This window comes from Muscardinus avellanarius (assembly GCF_963383645.1).
Source record: "Muscardinus avellanarius genome assembly, chromosome: 20".
Taxonomy (NCBI): Eukaryota; Metazoa; Chordata; class Mammalia; order Rodentia; family Gliridae; genus Muscardinus; species Muscardinus avellanarius.
The window spans coordinates 15,440,610-15,457,169 of record NC_137806.1 but is presented as its reverse complement, the minus strand read 5'-3'; positions in this window follow the sequence as shown (position 1 = coordinate 15,457,169).

Genomic DNA, 16,560 nt, shown 5'->3' with positions numbered 1-16,560 from the left:
AATTATAGAAACATCACAAAGGAAAATATAAACAACCTGTGTACAGTACACCAAAGCACCTGTGTCCACTGTGGAGGGCGTGGAACCCCATAAATACAACAAAGAGGAGAAGAGCAGTAGACACAAGATAAATGTCTCTATCAGATAAACAGCTCCTTTGAATTTATAAAGAAAATCTCCTGTATTCCATACATGCACACAATGAAAAAAATGTTTATTTTAGTAATCATTGTGAAGGCAACTCTGAAGTACCATTTTGTATCTCTTAAATTAGTTAAAGAGCTGGATGTGGTGGGGCACGCTTAAAACCCCAGTACTTGGGAGGCTGAGACAGGAGGATCTCAGGTTCATGGGCAACCTCAGCTACTTACTGAGGCCCTCTGCAACTTAGTGAGACCCTGTTTCAAAAGTCCAAAAACAGGGCTGGGAGTATAGCTCTGAGGTAGATGCCCTTGGGTTCAATCCCTAGGACCACACACACAAAAAAAGGTAAAGAAAATGTATTATAAATGCTGGTAAGGCTTGGATAGAAGAATAAATCTAATTTTAGCAAAAATTAGTAGAAACATGCACACACACACACACACACACACACACACACACGCGTGTACGTGGAATGAAGAATGTGCCAGTATTGGAAAATTGCTTTGGTATTAATTTCAAAATGTAAAAAGTAGTCAGGGCCTGGGTGTTGCACTCAGGCAGGGAGGGGAGACAGCTTGTTGTAATGCAGAGTTCCCCTCACTTCGAAAGTGATTACCAAGTACACAAAAGAGTTGTAGCCCAGGGCCTTTATATTTTAAAGACAAGTTTACATAATTAAATAACTTTCAGCAGATACATATAAAAAAGGCTAAAACTCCCCAAGGACGTAGGAGGATGGCACAGGCCTTCCTCAAAGAGGGCATATGCCATGTGACCCCTGACTTTGTCAACCAAGTAACACATCTTGGTTGTAACAAAGGCTTGCACGGAGATAATGAGTGGGCCACACCTGCAATCTGGTCAGGGGCAGAAAAAAGGCTTGGTCAAACAGGATGGAAGATAGTGAACCCTTATAATCACAACCAAGGCTCGCACTGGAGACATTGGGTGGGACACACCTACATGGGGGCAGATAAAAGACTATCTATTGGTCAAGCAGGACGGGAGACAGTGAATCCTCATAGTCATACCAAAAGGCTTGCACTGGAGATAGTGGGCAGGCCCACACCTGCATCAAGTCGAGCAGATAGAAAGACTATTGGTTAAGCGGGATGGAAGATATGAATCCTTATAAAAACTGTTTTGTGTTCAAAATATTCAGTGTCTTATTTTCAAGGCACTCCACTACGTCCCTCTGGTGCAGTGCTTTATTATTCTGTCCCTTCTTTCTACCTTTGTAATAATGAAATTGCTTAAGCTTGCAGCAGTATAGTTCTGGCTATTTTTTCTAAACTAGCTAAGAACAAGAACCCACAGCTCCATCTCAAACCGTTATAGTTTTGGTGCCCAATGGCAGGGCTTTGTTACAACACACACACACACACACACACACACACACACACACACACGATAGATAGATGATAGATAGATGATAGATAGATAGATAGATAGATAATAGCAGAAGCCAGGGGAAACTCACCTAGTACCATGTGCATGTAAGTTCCTATCACTATCAACTTGGTTATGATGAGAGATTATAAACATCAATAAAAGTGTATTTAAAAATATAGAGTACAATTATGCTTTTTCTCTTAAAAATTTTTTGACATTTTAAGCTTTTCACTTGAAATAAACAAGAAGCCCTTTTGTAAGTAGGTGCCAGCCCATGGGCTCTTAGCAAAGATCCTACAGAGAAAGCAAATCTGTGGTGCATCTATTGGTCTGAAGAAATAAAGACACTCTTCATGGCACCGGCACCCTTCGAGATTTATTTTGGCTTTGTTGCTAAGATTTTTGCCAGTGGATTATTTATAAATGCCACCTCCACACGGAGCCCAAAGGAACTGCCCTGATGCAAGTTGTGTGCCTCTCACGCTACGGCAGCTCAGTACCGACAGGCACACTGACCACATCCATTTATATATAACCCAACCAGGAAAAGAATTCCAATTGAACTTTACAGTTTCTATGCAAATAAACCCAATTCTGTTGTTCTCTTTCAATATAAACTCTCCTGTCTCTCATTTGCCATCCCTCTTTTTTGCTTAGACTTTTTTCATCTAAGGAAACAATTCATAATTTGGCCTCAAATTGCTATGACAAAAGGCACTTAAGAATGCCTTACATGATATCACAAGGAAGAAGGAGAATCGTTGACCGATTCTCTTCAGCCAGGTCCTCAGGTGGGCTCTGGTGGACACAGGTGAGCTCTTCTGCAACTGGAGGCCGACGAAAGGAAAAGGAGGTCTGAGAGCTAAGCAGGGGGTGCATTCTTCTGCCAAATGTTCTCCCACGTCTCCCATGGTTCAAAGAGCAAAGAGCTTCAAATGTTAGTGTAAGAACCTGCCAGGTGTGGTGGTGCCTGTCTCAGTACTTGGGAGGCTGAGACAGGAGGATCACAGGTTCTAAGACAGCCTCAGCAACATCAGAACAAAAACATAAAGGGACTGAGGCTGTAGCTCAGAGGTAGAATGCCCTGGGTTTAATTCTCAGTACCCCCCCACAAAACACTGGTTCAAATCATTCCTGAAGTTTAGAGGTTTGGGGGAGCCAGGCGTGGTGGGACATGCTTGTAATCCCAGCATTCTGAAGGTTGAGACAGGAGACAGCCTCAGCAACTTAGTGAGACACTGTTTCAAAATAAAGAATAAAAAATTCAGCAGGGGGTGTGGCTCTGAGGTATAATGCCCCTGGGTTCCATCCCCAGACCCCCCTCCCCCCAAAAAAAGATTTTGGGGAAAAGACAAAGAGAGTGTGTTAGCTTCGTCACTGTGAAAGAGTACCTGAGGAAACAGCCTCGCGGGGAAGGCTGACTGGCTCAGTGTCGGAGGTCAGCCACGGCCTGCCAGCTCCCTTACACTGGGCCTGTCACAAGGATGACCACTATGGCAGGTGGTGTGGTGGGTGGAGCAAGACTGCTCAGCCCTTGGTGTCCAGGAAGCAGAGAGGGAGAGGAAGGGCCAGCATAAGACACAGTCCTGAGGGCAGGCCCCACCTCCAACAGTTCTCACTGCCTCTCCTCAGGCCCTTCAAAGGATTAACTCACTGACAGGCCAGATTGCACCTGGCAGGATCACTTCCCAAGAGCCCTTCTCTGAACATTACTGAATTAGAGAGCAAGCCTTCAACATGCTAGTCCTTGGGGGACACCTCCTATCCAAGCCATAATACTCATTGGACTCTTATTCAGTACCACCAGACTGAATTGCCAGGACACATGTTCCTCGGCAGGTGCAGCTCTATGTGAGGACATGTGCCAGCCCTGGATGTCTCCTGGCTGCACAGGTATCTCTGATGGTCAGGACACTCTTTATACGTGATTTGGAGTCCTTGGCACTGCATTCTGGGAGCCACAAACTATCAGTGGGTAGGTGAGAGGGGAGATGGTTGTCTTTCTTCCAAAGGCTGAGTATTTTCTCTAAGGATCTTATGATTGTAGTTTCAGGATGCGTGTTCTCCCACGGCAGGAGCTCTTATGGAGCTGGTAGAGTAGTTTAACTCTCTTAAAATGGGAATAAGGGATTAGATATATAATATCTAGAATGGGAACATAATTTCATATGCTTAAAATTCACAAATGACAAGTTGGACATGGTGGCACATGCCTGTAATTCCAGTACTTGGGAAGTTGAGACAGGAGGATCACAGGTTTGAAGCCAATGTCAACAAGTTTGCCAGGCTCTTAGCTCTCAGCAACCTGGTGAAACCCTGTTTCCAAATTAAATAGGGCTGGGAGTATAGCTTGGAGGTGGTAGAATGCCCTTGAGTTCAATCCCCAGCACAACCAAAAATCACAAATCATATCATTAACTTTGCCTAACACATTAAATAGAAGTGTGCAAATTTCAAGTCAATAATTCACTTATCAACCAATTTAATAAAAAAATATGTGATCAGAGTAAAAGTATTATTTATTCTTAAATTAACTCAGGATACTTAAGAGGTCTTTAGAAAACTTGAAAGATCTTTAGAGGTCCTTATTAAGCTGTACCTAAGCCAGGCGTGGTGGTGCACGCTTGTAAGCCCAGCATTTGGGAGGCTGAGACAGGAGGGTTGCAAATAGAGGACAGCCTCAGCTACTCCGTGAGGCCCTCCACAACCTGGTGAGACCTTGTTTCAAAATAAAGAATAGCTCAGAGGTAGAATGCCCTTGGGTTTCATCCCCAGTACACACACACACACACACACACACACACACACACACGGTACCTAAATTAAAAGTAAACTTTAAGATGGCAGCATGTATATATGCATATTGTCTGACCCTCTCCTCTCAGTAGGTCCCCATGACATTCCCTTTGGGAATGGCTGCACTGCATTGACTTTGTATCTCCTCGTAACTCATTATCCAGACCCTGCCCATATTCTATCTGCAGTTATCATTGTTTCTCAGAAGATACCTTTGGTATCAGTGTGCAGAAGTATGGGAACTTTTTGTCTTGGTCTATTCTTTTTTTTTTTTTTTTCTGGTGCGGGGGAAGAAACCCGGGACATTCTACCTCTGATTACACCCCAGCCCTATTTTTTATTCTTTATCAGGGTCTCACTGGGTTGCAAGGGCCTCACTAAGTAGCTGAGGCCATCCTCGAACCATGTTCCTCCTATCTCACCCTCCCAAATGCTGAGATTACATGCAGAATTTGCTCAATCGACCCTATAACATTTCGGTGCTAACACTGCAAAGATGAAAGGTTGTTCCTGCTCTCAAGGGGCTGACAGTCTGTTAAAAAAAAGCCAACCTGAAATTAAAAATTGGCATGGTAAGGGCTTTGTAAGCACATCGGTGGGGCACAGACGGGGGCGACTAGCTCAGCCACGCGGCTATTGTCTCTGTCTTTTCTTGCTGCTATAACAAAATACCTTAGACTGAATAACTTGTAAATTTTAGTAATTTATTTCCCACACTTCTGGAGATTGGGAAGTCCAAAATACAACAGATGTGGGTGTTTGGAGATATCTCTCTCTCTCTCTCTCTCTCTCTCTCTCTCTCTCTCTCTCTCTCTCTCTCTCTCTCAAGATAGGTCCTTCTTATCATATCCTCACATGATAGAAGGGAAAAAGGATAAAAAAGGCAGCAGCAGTGCTCCCTCAAGCCCTTTTATAAGGACATTAATCTCGTCCTAAACACCTTCCAAAGTTCCCACCTCAAGAAGGCCTAAGTTCATCACAACGGGCTTCAAGTTCTGCCGTATGGATCTTGGAGAGACACAGACATCCCAACCACACACTTTCCTACATCTAACTCCGTCAGGATTGCCTGCCTTTGCTCAGCCTGCAGCTGCCTCTGCCCAGCACGCCCAGCATCCAAATAAAATCCAAATAGTTCTTCAAGACTCGGCCAGGTGTGGTGGTGCACACTTGTAATCTCAGTACTTGGGAAGTGAGACAGGAGGGTCACAGATTGAAGGCCAAGCTCAGCAACCTAGTGATACCCTCAGTAACTCAGCCAAACCCTGTTTCAAAAGAAGAAGGAGGAGGAGGAAGAAGCTGACCATGGTGGCGCACACTTGTAATCCCAGTACTTGGGAGCCTAAGACAGGAAGACTGTAGGTTCACGGCCACTATCAACTACTTAGTGAGGCCCTCTACAACTTAGTGAGATGCTTTTCCAAAATAAACAATAGGGCTGGGAGTACAGCTCAGAGGTAGAATGCACCTGGGGGTTTAATCTCAAGTACAGAGAGAGAGAGAGAGAGAGAGAGAGAGAGAGAGAGAGAGAGAGAGAGCGCCTCTCAGCCACAGCCTGCCCTCCTCTGTAAAGCCCTTTCTGAGCTAGTTGCCCCCTTTTGTGCCCAGTGACATACAAAGCTCTTACCATGTCAATTTTTAATTTCAGGGTGACTTTTTTTTTAACAGACTGTCAGCCCCTTGAGAGCAGGAACAACCTTTCATCTTTGCAATGTTAGCACTGAGATGTTTTATGATCGATTGAGCAAATTCTGCATCTTTGAACTGTTTTGAAAATCTGTGCCAAGAACACTTGCTAACCCAACCCACACCTCAAGGGCTTTTGGTTTGCTAGAATGGAGAGAGCAGCATGGTCACTGAATAAGTCTTGTAGACACCAGGCTTGTTGAGAATAGGGGTTTTGTGTTGTTGCCAGTTACAATTTACAAATTGTAACTGGAAATTTCTAACAGTCTGCTGCACCAGGTTATAAGCAGCATCAACAGTGGCGCAATCCCAGATGCAGCCTACTGTTGAGAGGACCTGCTCATTGTTCATTCATTAATTCAATATTTTACTCTTTTTAATTTTTATTTGTGTGGTGTGTGTGTATGTGTGTGTGTGTGAATAGTATTTGGGGTTGAACCCCAAGTACTTCAGGCTACACACTCCAACCTTATTTATTTATTTATTTATTTATTTATTTATTTATATTTAGAAACATGGTCTCACTAGGTTACTAAGAGTCTCGCTACATTGCTGAGGCTGGCCTCAAACCTGCAATCCTCTTGTCACAGCTTCCCATATACTGGGTTACAGGCATGCACCACCACACCCAGCTCAATATGTGTGTGTGTGTGTGTGTGTGTGTGTGTGTGTGTGTGTGTGTGGTGCTGGGGATTTAACACAGGACCTTGAGCATGCTAGGCAAACACTCTACCACTGAGCTATATCTCAGTCCCTTAATAGGTATTTTACACCTCCTCTGTGCCAAGGTGTCCTGTATGGGAATGGAATAGCAAGAGAAAAACTAGAAAGACAGCTGGGCTTGCCTTCACGGAGTTTCCATTTATGTAGTAGAAAACAAACTGCGTGGACAGGAGTCTTGGCAGGTGCTACGAAGACATCCCATTGGGCACAGTGGGCGTAGACTGCGGCGGGCGATGGCTGCTGTCTTACAGGCAGACACAGAAAGCCAAGTTGAAAACTCTGATGGCCTCTGTTACCTGCTGAATAAAAACCAGGCCTCTCTGAGAGACGGGAACCCACACTGTACGTTTTCAGTCTTGCCTCTTGTTCCATGGCCGTGATGTGAATGCTCTGTGTCTGCTTTAGTGGCTTATACTACCTGCTCGTCTCCACCTGCCTCACCCAAGGCTGTTCACTGTGAATGCCGAAATGTTACAGCCTTGAGTACCTGCGGTGAGGTCTCGAGTTCCACCCAGTAAGAATTCGTCTTCCCAGGTGGGCATGCGGGCACAGCCTGTAATCTTAGTACCTGGGAGGCCAAGACAGGAGGACAGCAGGTTTGAGGACAGCACCTGCAACATAGCAAGGCTCTTAGTAACTTAGTGAGACCCTGTTTCAAAACAATATAAATAATAATGACATAGGGTTATGGGTGTAGCTTGGAGATAGAATGTCCCTAGGTTCAATCCCCAGCAGCACACACACAAAAAGTGAATCAGTCTTCTCCTCCCTACACAGTAAACCTCTCCGCCTCTGCTTAACACACTGTATTTTTTTTTTTTTTGGCTAGTTATGTATTTACACCTGTTTCTGTTTGGCCAGTGACCTGCTGCAGCAAAACATAGGATTTGTCTTCTAAGCAACACCTTCTCGGTGCTCAGCAGATTGCTTCATACAATAAGTCCTCACTGAACAAAGTATTTACGCTGTCATTTTGTTGTTGTTGTCGTTGTTTTGTGGCACTGGGGATGAAATCTAGGAGCATTCTACCTCCAAGATATACCCCCAGCCCAAGTTTTTATTCTTTATTTTGAAATATGGTCTCACTGAGTTCCAAAGGGCCTCACTAAGTAGCTGAGCCACAATCCTCCTGTCTCAGCCTCCCGAATGCTGGGATTACAAGCGCGCGCCACCACGCCCAGCTATTTTTTGTTTTTTGTTTAAGTATTCACACTGGGTTTTAATAGTAAATTGCTGTTGCAGTGAGAATGGTTTTAGATACTGAGAAAAGATTTGTAGTTGGTCCTCAGACATAAACAGGACACCCACACGCACTATTTTTTCCAAATGCATTTTTATAGGATATTATTATTATCAGCGTCTGTTTAGACCAAAACAACGTATTTTAAAGGTCACATTCTGACTACTCATAAATACAAGCTTCTCTAGAGCAATATTAAGAGAATGTTGTAAAATATATTAAGTGTTTTGTTCCTCTGAGGCCAAGTATGTTTTCATTTTCTTGTGCAAATAAAAATGTATTGATTTTTCTTTTTCATTTCTGGAAAAATAAAGCAACAACTCTTTAAAATACAGGACGCAAACTGCTTATGTGCTGTAGAAGCCAGATGTCCAAGGGCAGTGAAATAGAAAAATTACTGCTATATCCCATAACTTAAAAATATCTTAAGGGAAAGCTGACAAATGCTGCGATTGGAAACTGGAGGCTCGCTGGTCACATCCTGCTTGGTATCAGGAGGGCCTTGCCGTCAGAACCCAGCTTTCTGCTGGGTGCAAACACTATCAGCATAAAAGTCTTTTTCTTACTAAATTATTGCCTCCAGAGCCTTTTTTCACTCCTGTGCATTAAAGTTGCTGGCACAGGGCTGGGGAGGGCATAGCAGTATAACACAAGCTTAGCATGCATGAGGCCCTGGGCTCAATCCCTGGCACGCACACTCAAAAAAAAAAAATGAAATTTTTAGTGGACATTGGGCATGGCAGCTATGCCTGTATTCCCAGTACTTGGAAAGCTGACACGAGAAGATTGAGATTCAAGGACAGCCTCCGCAGTGCAGTGAGACTCTTTGCAAACTAGCAAGACCCTATTAAAAAAAAAAGAAAAAAAAAAAAGCTAGAGATGTAGCTTGGAGGTAGAATGCCCCTGGGTTCAATCTCAAGTATCAGAAAAAAAATATTGGTATAAATGTACTTTTTTTTTTTTTACTAGATTATAAAAGTCTTAGGGGTTATTGGTACAAATGTGTTTTTTCTCCCTCAAGTTCCTGGAGGGCAGGAACTGCCTTTCTCCATATATCTCAAAGCTCTTATCCTAGAGCTTTGCATCTAACATTTACTCAAGAAATACTCAAGTTTGCCAGGCATGGCATCTAACACTTGTAATCCCAGTGAGTGTTTGGGAGACTGAGACAGAAGGATTGCAGGTTCGTAGCCAGCCTCAGCAATTTAGCAAGGCCCTCCACAACTTAGACCCTGTTTCAAAATTTAAAAATAAAATAACGCCGGGCGTGGTGGCGCACGCTTGTAATCCCCGCGCTTGGGAAGCGGAGACAGGAGGATCGTGCAGGTTCGAAGCCAGCCTCTCTGGCTTAAGAGACCCTGTTTCCAAAAATGAAAAAGTATAAAATAGGTCTGGGAGTGTAGCCCAAAGGTAGAAGGGCTTCCAGGAACCCCAGTACTACCTAAATAAATAAATAAATAAATAAATAAATAAATAAATAAATAGGGCTGGTGGTGTAGTTCAAAGGTAGAATGTCCCTGAGCTCAATCCTCAGTAACACACACACACACACACACACACACACACACACGCACACACACACATCCTAAATTCATCTCACGCTTTGATTACTATCCCTGACTTCAGGCTACAGGATACTAAAACACCAGACACAGTCTCTCTGATAGAGAATTGTAATATAGGGTCAGAAGCTGCAGCTGAGACCCAAAATAATAGTTGAAACATCCAAGTGTCAGCTTCCCCAGCCTTACTCCTTCGACAGACCCGCCCTGCACAGTGGCTCTGTAGTGCTGCGTGTGGTAGAGCCATGTTCCAATAAGATTCTGGTTACTGGAAGTTACACCTGTCACCTCTATTTACGTCCCATTAGCTAGGTCTCAGTCACACAGACATGCTTTGCTATAAAAGAGATGGAAAGGAACTTCGTCTTCAGCGCCGACTTAAAACTGGAAGGTTCAATTACCATAAAAGCAGAGAACAGATTTAGGAGACAGCCACAAATCTCTACTACACACCTGAATTTTAACTTTCCATGAAATGCGATTTCTGCAGTCTTTCCTGTAGCTGTGACTACTCTTTTTTGCAAGGTGCAGGTTACTGGGGATTAAGCCCAGGGTCATTCTACCTCTGAGCTACACCCCTAGCCCTATTTTATCTTTTATTTTGAAACAGGGTCTCACTAATTTGCAGAGGGCCTTACTAAATTGCTGCGGCTAGCCTTGAACCTGTAATCCCCCTGTCTCGGCCTCTCAAGTACTGAGATTACGGGGATGTATACAGAGCCTGGCTCTACGACTACTCTGTTCCCGACAGCACAAAGTCTTCTCTGGCCCCTTTATTCGTGGCTTGAACCCCTGCCCCGTTCTAAGCTTCCTAGCCTCTAGTGATTAGGCTCCAGTCCCTGACGGGAGAAATGCCAGCTGTCTGATCTGATCATCTCCTCCCTCCCGCTTTCCTGCTTTCCTGTGGTCTCTCACACACCGCCTTTGTTCTGTGTGAACGCCTCCTTCCCCCCAGACTCGTCCTGTATTTTTCCCACCTATGGATTTTCTCAGGCTGTCTCATTGCTAAGATTACCTCCTGCCCCTGATTTCATGTCAGGATCCTAAATGTTCTTTCAGTTCCCACTAAAAAATGCCTGGCTCTCATTCATTACCCACAACTTCATGATGCATTTTAATTTTAGTCATTTTAGTGTGTTATAGCATATAGTTTTAGTTTGCATTTCTCTAATAAATAATGATTTGGGACATTTTCATATGCTTATTAAACTTCTCAATAAGCTCTTCTTTGTGAAGTGCCTGCTATAGTCTTTTTCTCAGTGGATTATAGTTCTTTATTCTAGATGGAAGTTTTTTTTTTATTTGTTTTGTTTTTTTGTGTGTGTGGTACTGGGGGTTGAACCCAGGGGCTTTTCTACCTCTGGGCTATACTCCCAGACTTATTTTATATTTTATTTGGAAACAGGGTCTCACTAAGTTGCTGAGAGCCTCACTCAGTAGATGAGGCTGGCTTCAAACCTGTGAGATCCTCCTGTCTCAGCCTCCCAAGTGCGGGATTACAAGCGTGCACCACCACGCCCAGCTAGATGGGAGTTCTTTGTCAGATATATGTAGACATATTCTTCCAGGCTGTGGCTTGCCTTGGTATTTACTTTAAAAGTCTGCTAATAAACGGACTGGTTTTTTTCTTATCCCTACGCACTTCAATAAAATTTTAGAATCTGATCATGAATCTACCAAAAAAAAAAAAAAGTTCCTGGGATTTTAATTGAATTTGCTTTGAATTTGTCCATCAGTCTAGGAAGAATTATTGCCCTAACAATATTGAGTTGTTTAGTCTATTAACATATTCCATTTTATTTCTATTATTCATTTATATTCTACTTCTCCATTTTATTTATCTTCGTTTCTGTGTAGAGTTGTGCCTATCTTTTGTTAGCATTACTTCCAAGTGATTTTCACTGCTATTATTTATGTGTGCATTATAATCACACATCGCGATGAAGTTCAGAGCAAGAGACACGCGTGCGCACAGCACGCGGTGAGCATCCCACCCCCCGCTGGGCTCCTCCCCGGGCGTGACATTGAGACTGACAGTGACAGTGCTGTAGATGGACATCACGGCCACTAAAGCGGCCCCTTCATCAGTTCTCTCCCCCCACGGTCTCCCGCCCAGTGGTGCCTGATTGCTCCACTTGGGTTTCTGCTCTTTGTCTAGAGTCCCTTTTGCATTCCAATTTCTCCTTAGTTTCCACATTGAGGGAAAACATTAACCCTTCATATATTTTGATGGCTTGATCTTTCTGAGCATAATATTCTCTAGACCATCAATTTTCCTGCAAATGACATAATTTTGTTTCACTGCTATTTTCTTTTCTTTCTTTCTTTGTGGGACTGGGGACTGAATTCAGGAGCATTCTACCTCCAAGCTACACTCCAGCTCTTTTTATTTTTGTTTTGAACATGGTCTCACTAGGTTGCTGTAAGTCTCGCTAAGTTGCTGAGGTTGTCCTTGAACCTGTGATCCTCCTGTCTTAGCCTCCCAAGTGCTGGGATTACAGATGTGGGCCACCAATCCTGGCTTCACTGCTATTGTAAATAGTAGTTTTTATGTATCATCTTTGGTTGTTTCTAGTATATACAAAATGCCATGCCTTAACCTTGCATTCAGTGAACTTGCTAAATTCACTGTTTGGTGCTAAATTTATATGTAGATTCTTCTAAATAATCAATTTCTACATATGCAATATGATCTATGAATGACAATTTCTTCCTCATTCTTGTACTCTACCCTACACTTCACTAGTCAGATTGAATTGAGCATTTAATTGTGAAAACATTTATTACCAGAGGAAAAAACATTCAGTATACACCCCTTCACTATGCTGTCCACTGTAGGCTTAAGAGATTAGAGATTATTTCAGTGATTTAAGAAACTTTCTTCTTATTCTGAATTTACAGGAAAGGAAAACTATATGTAAGAGTTTGGGGAGATAAAGTGTCTGCGAGGCCTCCAGGGTCCCATTTCTAACCACTCTGAGACTTCTTTAGGAGCTTAGAGATTCAGTAGCCTCTGTCCTACAAATTCTGGCATTTAATTCTCTGAGTATAAATTCAAGGTGTTTATCTTCATTGATATCACAATATTTTTGTTGGGGTTTATGAACTATTTTATTTTTCAAAAGATTTTAGATTGATAAAGACCATATATTTCACTGGAAATGTAGAAATAGGTAAAAATCATACAGAAAATAGTGAGCATAGAAAATGACCCCGAAGGCAGTTAACATGTAAATGTATAGGGGTCATAACCTATGGTATTATTAAAGTTGTACTTTTTGTATACAATATGTTGTAGGTTTAGTGTTGACTACGATAAACAGTCATATCAAATCCTTGCAGGCCATAAAGATTTCCTAGCTCTTGGATTTGAAAAAGAAATTCTTCAGCAGTCTTTACATAGGTCACACAAAGGATACTATGCACAACCCTGAAAGAAATACAGGAGCAAATTGCTAGTTTCCTGAAGGTAAGTAGAGAGCATAACTCCAAAGCAGAACTCACCAAAGACAATCTTCCAAGTTCCCAAGATCTGAACTAAGCAGCCTGTGCCGAGGTTTATTTGATCCTCGAGAGGTGAGGAGGGAGGTAGAAAGCTTATAAAGCTTCCTTCAGATGCGTTTGTGATTCTCTCAGCTAGGGTTATTCTCTAATGAATTGTACAGTGGACATTTTAGGTATAATTAATTTCTGGCAAAGGCTTCCTTGCTTCTTGTCATCGACAGATGTTACGAGTTATTTATGATCTTTACCACCAAGAGTTGGCTTAGAGAGACTTTGCTTCAAAATGAAAAATAAAATTTTCCTGGGGTATACCTGAGATGTAGACTGCCCCTGGGTTCAGTGCCCATTACTGCCATAACCAAAAGAGAGGAAAAAAAAAAAGATTTGGTTTGAGTGTAGGCTGCCCCTGGATGGATCTACTCATCAAAAGAATGTAGCATGATGGATAAGGGCCAGCTTCCCTGTAAGGACCGTTACCCTTTTGCTTAGGACACACAACTCAGAACTCCCACGCCCCTTCCCCAGACAAGCCTGAGCCACACAGAAAGGCCACATATGGGTAATCCAGCTGAAAGCCGAGCTGAACACCCAGATGACGGCCAGCATCCAGTACCAGCCATGTCAGGAAGTCCTTGTGCATGATCTTTATAGCCCAGCTGAAGCTCCAGAAAACTGCAGCCTCACCAGACATCACGTGGAGCAAAAATACCTGCCCAGATGGCCAGTTCAACTTGACTAGAGAGGATGGTGAAATGGAATAAGATGATGGTTGTTTTAAGTCACTGGGTTTGAGGTGGTTTCTAATTCAGTAATATATAGAAAAATACTTTTGATCCCATTTCAAGTCATTGCATGTAACTGTGTTTCTTAATCATTACCACTCCAGAGACTCTGTTCTAGTTCAGTCTTGTAATGGTTTGAATTTAGCAGGTGCCCCGGAGACCTCACGGTGAAATGCTGCCATGTTGGAGGCAGGGCTTGGTTCTGAAGAGGGCCCCTGGTGTGTGGCCTTGGGTTTTATACAAGGTCCCTCCTACCCTTGTTCTAATTTCAAGCCTCTGTGATGTGAGAGCCAAAGCCCTGCTCTCTCCCTTTCTCTGCTTCCCATCACCATGCCCTGAGCTCTGCAGATGTGGCCTGACTTGGACTGAAACTCTGAAATCCCCAGAACTGTGAGCAAATAAATCATCCTTCCTCTCAGCTGTGTGTGGTCTGGCTTGTAGGGTCAGAGCAGTGACAGCGTTGACCAGAACAAGTCTGTAATTGGCTCAGTCACTGGCAGACATAAGAGGCATCTTCCTGTTCCTGCCTTAGCTGGACATTATGCTGCATTTGAATACTGGCCATGCCCTCTTTTTTTTTTCAATTGAAATATTTTAATTGGTGTTAGTATTGGTGTAAAATAAAAAGTGGATATAATTAGTTGACATCAGCAAAAATTATTCTTGACCTTTATGGTGTTCATAACCATAGCTGCCTTTTAACACAATATTACAATGAAAGGACATTTGTCTCCTGGTATTGTAGTCTATGTAGTCTTTGGTGGAAGAGAGTGAGACTTATTGATGCATCTTGATCCGTTTCATTCCTTAGGAAACCACTATCTTTCCTTGTATTGAAGATATGGACCCCAATTCATTGCTGTAGCCATCATCTCCAAACCCAGAAAGCCAGAGTTAACCTTTCCCCCATTATTTTTTTTTAATTGGTGCATTGTAATCATATATCACATTGGAATACAAGACTTGAGAGGATATACAAGCACACATCATCCAATTAGCCCTCGTCCAGCCCCCATCCCATTCCCTCCCCCTCCCTCGATCCCATACTTGTTTGGTGATTAACTTTGACACATTTGTTTATGTACCTCCTGCGTTTTAAAGAGGCTCCATCCTCCCCTATTCCATACCCTCTGATTGGTCACCTTAGTAGCTTCACTATAGGGCCCTTTCTACAACTCGACCTCTTCCTGTTGCCCCTTTCCTCCTAGTTTTTGCTGATTAGGGGAAGCATCTGATTTTTATTTTCTGCGATATTTCTCTCTGCATGCCGCATTGTAAGTACCGATCCCACCCTTGACGGCCCCAGTAGTGGCCTGGCTACCCGGTGGACTGATTCAGACCTCGCTGGCTCAAGCAGCGGCCTTGCCTCATGGGAGGCCTCGATTCTGGTCTCGCTGGCCCCGACACCAGCCTAACCCCTCAGCTAGCTCCGATCCCAGCCTCGGAGGCCCCAGTAGTGGCCTTGCCTCACGGCAAACTCTGAGCCGGCCATTGGCCCCGGCACCGGCCTAACCCCTCAGCAGGCTCCAATCGTGGCCTCAGAAGCACCAGCACCAGCCTAGCCTCACAGCAGGCTCCAATCCCGGCCTCGATGACCCCAAAACCAGCCTAATCCCTCAGCAGGCTCCGATCCCAGCCTCGGAGGCCTCAGTAGCAGCCTTGCCTCACGAAAGGCTCCAGTGCCAGCTGCTGGCTCCAGCACCAACCTAACCCCTCAGCAGGCTCCAATCCCGGCCTCGGAGGCCCCAGCACTGACCTTGCCTCACGGTGAGTTCCGATCCCAGCCAAGCTGGCCCCAGAACTGGCCTAACCCCTCAGCAGGCTCTTATCCTGGCCTCGGAGGCCCCAGCACTGGCCTAACCCCTCGGCAGGCTCTGATGCCAGCCTCGCTGGCCCCAGCACAGGCCTAACCCCTTGGCAGGCTCCGATCCTGGCCTCGGAGGCCTCAGTAGCAGCCTTGCCTCAATGAAGGCTCCAATGCCGGCCGCCGGCACTGGCACCGGCCTAAACCCTTGACAGGTTCCGATCCCAGCCTCAGAGGCCCCAGCACCCACCTTGCCTCATGGCAGGCTCTAATGCCAGCTTCGCTGGCCCCAGCACCGGTCTAACCCCTCGGCAGGATCCGATCCTGGCATCGGAGGCCTCAGTAGCGGCCTTGCCTCACGGAAGGCTCTGATGCCGGCCATTGGCCCAGGCACCGGCCTAACCCCTCGGCAGGCTCTCATCCCAGACTCAGGGTCCCCAGCACCGGCCTTGCCTCACGGCAGGCTCCAATGCTGGCCGTGGGCCCCAGCATCGACCTAACCCCTTGGCAGGCTCCAATCTCAGCTTCGAAGGCCCCAGTAGCGGCCTTGCCTCACGGCAGGCTCCGATGCCAGCCATTGGTCCCGGCACCGGCCTAACCCCTCGGCAGGCTCTTATCCTGGCCTTGGAGGCCCCAGCACCGGCCTTGCCTCATGGCAGACTCCAATGCCAGCCACTGGCCCTGGCACCAGCCTAACCCCTCAGCAGGCTCCGATCACTGTCTCGAAGTTCTAGCACCTGCCTTACCTCATGGCAGGCTCCAATCCCGGCCTTGCTGGCCCCGGCACTGGCCTAACCCCTCGGCAGGCTCCGGTCCTGGCCTCGAAGGCCCCAGCACCGGCCTTGCCCCACGGCAGGCTCCAATCCTGGCCTCACTGGCCCCAGCACCGGAACAACCCCTCAGCAGGCTTCGATCCCGGCCTTGGAG